Raw genomic sequence first — 6,000 nt, forward strand, 5'->3', positions numbered from 1 at the left:
AGTAGGAAAACAAAGATGAACAGGAGTTCAAGCAGTTTAAGCTGAGATCATAGCTCAAGCCGCACAGACGATGAAAGCATTGACTTAAAAAAAAAAACACACACACACTGAACGTAAAAAATAGCAGTCATCATCTTGCACCTGCACGTCACATGCTTAAGTTAAATTAGTGTAGCTCAATCAACTTAAATAATACTCTGTGTAGCTCAAAAACTACCTTCTTTCACCCACAGAAGTGGGTCCAGTAAAAGACATTACCTCATCCACCTTGTCTCTCTAATATCCTGGGACCAACACAGCTACAACACTGCAAATAACTGATATTTTAGGTACATAAGGATCACTGTTTTTTTATAATGGTGTCCAGCGCATTAGACAAAAAATAGAATAAGTATTTCAATATATGAAGACCATTTAAAAGAGGATATAAAGTATGTTAACATCTATGAGAGAAGAACACTAATGGTTATAGAATAAAAAGGGATACAGAGCTCAAAATTCAACAGGGACCACACTTAGGTGTACACTTGAGTACCTCTTTGGACCCTAACCAGATAACATGATGACAAAGACAAAAACATCAAGCAGGGTGCAGTAGAAATCATACCCCCTACTGCATTCCCCTCCTTTTTAATTTTGAAATTTTGTATTTAGAAGCTTCTCAGCTATCCTTATTTATAACTTTCATCTTTCCTTTCCACTTCTGCACCATCTTAGCTCTGGCATTTTTGCTATTCCTGTACTGTGCCATCTCTTGCCCTACCTCACCAGTGATTCTCCTCCTGGCCATAATGCAATCACACTTCTGCAGCATTACTCAACAAAATGACACATACAGTGCCAGCTGCTCAGCAAGCCCTGAAAAAATAATCAACAGGAAAGAGGACTGTCTCTCCCAGAATGGCCTTTCCCCGATCAGAGGTTTTCCCAGCATTGCTGTTCCAGCCCCTTCACTAGCAAAGGGAAGAAATAGGAGCTTCTATGTCTAGGAGGAAGCATATACATGTCTTTCTTCACCTAACCTTAAAGCAGGGGCATCAAATGGTGCCCGGGCTCCAAGAACATCGGCCTGGCTCCACCAATTTTCAGGGCCAGGTCTCTCCCCCACCCCTGCAGGCCTGCCCTGAGCCAGCCACTACTGTGGCCGACTACAAGAGAGCCATACTGCGGTCAGGCTGAGGTGACTGTTGCCCCTGTGGAGATAGAAGGGGAGGAGGTGCACGGCAGCCCCCCAACAGCAGGCAGCTCTGAGTACGGGTGGCTCATCCTGGATGAACCTTCTAAGCAGCAAAGAAGCTAGTAGGGGAAGAGGGTTTGGTGAGTGTTGTGCCTGGGTGGGGAGAAGTAGAGGGCCTCTCACCCTGTGTTCACCACTGCCAGCAGGGAAATGGCTGGGGGAAGTCCTCCTTTCTGAAACCCAGTCCCAGGGTAGCCTGCCTCTTGTACCAAAACTCCTCATCCCCAGCCCAGTCCCATGACTCACAGCCCAACCCCATCCTCCAGTCCAGAGACCACACCCCAAACTCTCTCCCAGAGCCTTAGCCAGGTTGGTAGGGGCAAGATTTGAACCCATTCCGGGCCCCACCAGAAATTATACAAACCTGTCACCCCTGCCTTACAGTATCAGAACCTAAAAGCTTTGATTTATTGTTCTTCTACCCAAACCTTTGAGGGACTTAATCAGCCACTTGTCAAAGAGAGCTCCCATCTATGCACATAAAAATGAACTGTAAAATTACAGTGTAAATGGAAACTAAGACTTATTCAGTTGATGGAGGGGATTTTTTTATTAACCACTTTATTCCCTTCTGGACTCTAGGTTTCCTCTTAGTCTTCAAAAGGATTTTTTAAAAACAGACTTGCATCCTACAACACTGCCACGTATTTAATATCAAAAACTGAAAGAAATAATATAGAGACTGTGGATAAGTCATAGCTGAGAGCTACCTAAGGTCAAACCTACCTATGCATGATGAACCAGTAATACATACAGTAAAGAAGCCATACCTAATGACATCTGAGAAACACATAACTTTTTAAAAAGACACTTATCCAGATACATGACAAACAGAAATTACCATCCCATACCAGATTAGCTGTCCAGTCCTGTCTCCTGTCTATTCAGTCCCCCAGAACCAGATATAGCGTAAGAAAATCCATACTGGGAATTACGAAAGGCGGTTAGAACTATTAGGCTGGAGGGATAGGGAAAACTGAACAAAAAACGTGGGCTTATTTTGGAAACAAAAATTGTTTTGTTTTGAAATTATCTTTCAACTTTTCACAACAGATCAACAAAAAGATAAAACTGAAAAAAGAAACAAACATTAGTCTTGTTTTTGTAAAATCTATAAAACAATATCTAGAAAATCTCCACAAAAATACCATAAAACCTAAAGTTTTTATTTTTCATTGACCATACTACCCATTTTCTGATCAGTTCTAGAAATTACATGTGCTTCCATACCTTTCAGCATTTTCATTTCAACAGTTTTCATCAGCTAAGAACAAGCAGAGCTGATGAGTCCTGCAAAGGGATAAACTGCTTTAAATAAATAAATAACCGAGATGATGCAGGAGGTGAATCTGACAGAGCTCCAGTGAATAGTAAAGCACACTGTTCAGTATGGCATCATGGAACACTGTGGACTGCTAAAACTGGAATTTTAGCTGTGAAGACTACAGTTGTCAGTTTAACAGGCCAACAGTCTTTTCCTGAAAACAGCATCCTGCTAACAGAAGATGGTCCTGCTGAAAAATAGGTGTGTGTTTTGCTGACTCAGTGTTGCAGGAAGCTTGGTTTATTCTAGCCACTTATAAGTGGAAGTGGCTGTCATAAGAAAAAAGGAAGCTGGAGTTGCTGGGAGCAGTTCTTAAAGAGGAACACTGAGAGCAGCCATGTCTGGGGAAATGGCTTGAACTGCACTTTGGGTAGTTTCATTTTGCATACAATGAAAACTCAGGGAGGGATTAAAGTGATAAATGTATGGTGCCATTTTTGGAAGTCATCTACTCACAAAAAGTCATAATGTTGTAAGTTTTTGAAGGTATGCTGAATTCTGGATAAACACAAGAAAAATCCAATAAGCATGAAAACAAGCAAGAATAGGAACACATGGAAAAGAAAGAAGAAATACATTTTTAAATGATGCTACTCCAGAAGAACCAGAGGAATTCATATGCAACTACCTTTGCCACACACACTAGGTCCAATACTGTTTAAAGACTCTGTGTAACCCATGTGAAAAACCCTTTCTTCAAAAGCCTCAAAATTACATAATATAATAAAAATCATCTTTCCTCTCTTTTCAAAGCAGAAACTTAGAAATGAGCCCAAATGAAAGCCCTATACCTAGTCGACTCTAAACTTTGGGAGAAGTTGCAAAGTGTATATCAGTTTTGAAGCACGGGCCTGTCACTACTGAAAAAATACACATCAAAAGCTGTGGATTACCATAAACCTATTTAAGAGGAGTGTTGTGAGGCTTAAGCAGTTAAAGTTTATTAAATTTTCTGAGTTCCTTGAAAGAGATACTGTGTTATTCATTCCCTCTGTACTTTAAAAACTCAGCTTGGCTAACAGTCCCCAGAATTGTGCATTTGGGTCAAAGATGGTATTTGACATAAGCAAATTAAGCAACTGCTTAGGGCCCTGAGCAGCTCAAGACAGCCCCCTATTTGCTTTTTATTGTGTTGGCGGAGTGGAGGGAGTATTCTTAGGACGCCACCTTTTAGCCAGAGCATTCCCAGTAACGACTCCAGATATAACCGTACCAGTTGCATTAGACTACATGGAAAGACGGATTGTGTAATTTGCTGCCCCATTGGTCCTGTGATTGTTCATTTTCAGACAACGTTGCAAAGACTGGTGATTGAACTAGGCTTTTTCTGAGGAAGAGGCGTTAAGGCCAGCACTGGAGACAGCCCACCTGTACAACTACAGTCAGTAGTCATGGGGGGTGGGTCAACTGTGTAGCAGCACAGATGTGCACATTGCTAGCTGATGGGATCACTGAACAACTGTAGAAATGATGCATGGCCAGGGGCATGGGAGCAGATCTTTCTGCTTCCTCCCAGCAGAGAAACAGGAGGGACAGCAGCCACCAGTGATGCTCCCTCTTCTTCCCCAGGGTGCTATGAGGGGCAGGAAAGCATAACACCAAGCACTCCAGTGACTTTCACAAATAGGGCCATGCAGTGAGGCGATTAAGCCCCTTCCCCGCATTATACTTGGCACTCCCCACAAACACTAATATTTGGTACTATCTTCACAAAAGCCAGGCTGGTGCAGGAACGGATATTGCAAGGCAAGCACCAGGAACTGCTGCTCTGTTGCTCTACCCTTATGCACTCCAGGGGTGCCAAAATACAGGGGTGCAGTTTCCTTAAGGTTGGCCCTGGGAGGCACAATGGAAGCTCAGGAAGCTCTTGCTTTTCAAAAGTAGTTTGGCGGTATTCACTTCAATACAGCTTTCAGTAACACAGGGCACCAACACAGAGGCTGAAGACCAAACAACGTGCTACATTGAATCATCTCTTCAGCCATCACCCCCTGAGTTTCTCAAATGCAGCAGTAAATGCATTATTTTCACCTATGGATACCAACACTGCAACATCACCATTGTAGACAAAATCTTATTTCAGAAAGAGCTTAGGCAAGAAATATGGCCAGAATTCACCTTACTGCGTAGTAATTTTATGATAGATTTGAATGTGGCTGAGAGCCAGACACATGAGCCTTAGGACAGTAATAGCTGCCGAAAAGGTGATCCTGGTAAGTATAAATCATTTCTACATTTTGTTTTTTAAACAGGGAGAGTTGGGACAATCTCATTCAGTTAAAAAGGACAGCAGGGTTGGTGCTCACCAAAGCACCAGCCGTGAACGCAGAAGGACAAAAAACGTGGCTTTAAGTGACAACACATTTGGTTATTTAGATGCCTGAAAGGCCCCCATTTCCCCACAACCCTCGCGCTAAAGCCCCCTCTCCCCAGCACCCCAAACACAAATAGCAGGTCCTAGTGCCACAGAGCCAGGCTGCTGCAAGAGCAGCTATTGCCCCGTTAGCTGCCTGCCAGCAGGACACCAAGAGCACTCGGGGGATGCCAGGGAGGGGCGTTTGCAGCCGCGCTGGTGGGAGCGAGCAGAGACAGCATCCAGGCTCCTGGCTTCAAGGAAGTGCGGGGGAGTTTGGCCCTGGATGCAACGGAGCCAGGATTTCAGCCGGGGGCGCTGGGCAGGAAGTTCAAGGAAAAGGGACGTTGTTAGGCGGTGGCCCCTTTGCAGCGCTGGCCTGAGAGCAGCCGAGGAGCAGGACACCCCATTCGCAGCGGCACCTCGCCGGGCACAGGCGAGCTCGGGGAGCCCAGGCTGGCGCCCGGCACCTGCACTTACCCCGCCCATGAGTGGCGGCCGGCGGTCAGGTGAGCGCCTCGCGGCAGCTCCGCCAGCGCGCGCCCCTCTCACCTGCCCCGCAGCGCGTGGGCAGGTAGGGCAGCCGCCCCTCCCCCAGCGGCGCCGCGCCCGCGCGCCCACCCCGCCAATGCAGAACGCCCCGGGGCTGAGAGCGGCTCCCAGCGCCCCTTACCTCAGAAGCGCTCGGCCCCGTCGCCGCCGCCGCCGCCCGCCAGCCAAGGCAGCGGCCGCCCGGCCGCCCCGGTGCAGCAGGCGGGGGACGCCCTGGCATTCACCCGGCCTGCCGGAGCAGCAAATCGCCGCCTCCGCCGCCGCACTCCCAAGCGGCGTCAGCCGGGGAGCCGCCTGCTGCTCAGCCGCGGGATCGCAGCCCCGGTCGCCAGGCATCGCCAGCCCGCCGGGAACTGCGGAAGAGGCTGTGCGGGGTTCGCACCTGCGGGGAGGGGCAGCCGCGGGGCAGCCGGGAGGAGGTGAACGGGAGGGTCAGAGTGTGCAGCTGGCCTCGTGCGGAGCCCCCAGCTGCACCAGGAGCAGGGAGGATCAGGCTGTACAGACCTGCCTTCTCGTTTTGCCTCCTAACCCCCC

At 47.5% G+C, this 6,000-nt stretch overlaps 1 protein-coding gene across 3 annotated transcripts in view; it reads right to left on the reverse strand.

The window, feature by feature from the left end:
• Positions 1 to 5,720, reverse strand: part of PTPRE (protein tyrosine phosphatase receptor type E) — a 227,493-nt gene extending 221,773 nt beyond the window's left edge. For 2 of the 3 annotated variants that reach the window (XM_075000458.1, XM_075000459.1), the window contains exon 1: positions 5,588 to 5,720. The gene's annotated coding sequence lies outside the window, so the exon portion shown is untranslated. The remainder of the gene's footprint in view (positions 1 to 5,587) is intronic. The other variant, XM_075000460.1, reaches the window with a different exon arrangement.
• Between the last annotated feature and the right edge of the window lie 280 nt (positions 5,721 to 6,000).

Source organism: Carettochelys insculpta, chromosome 7 (genome assembly GCF_033958435.1).
Source record: "Carettochelys insculpta isolate YL-2023 chromosome 7, ASM3395843v1, whole genome shotgun sequence".
Lineage (NCBI taxonomy): Eukaryota > Metazoa > Chordata > Testudines > Carettochelyidae > Carettochelys > Carettochelys insculpta.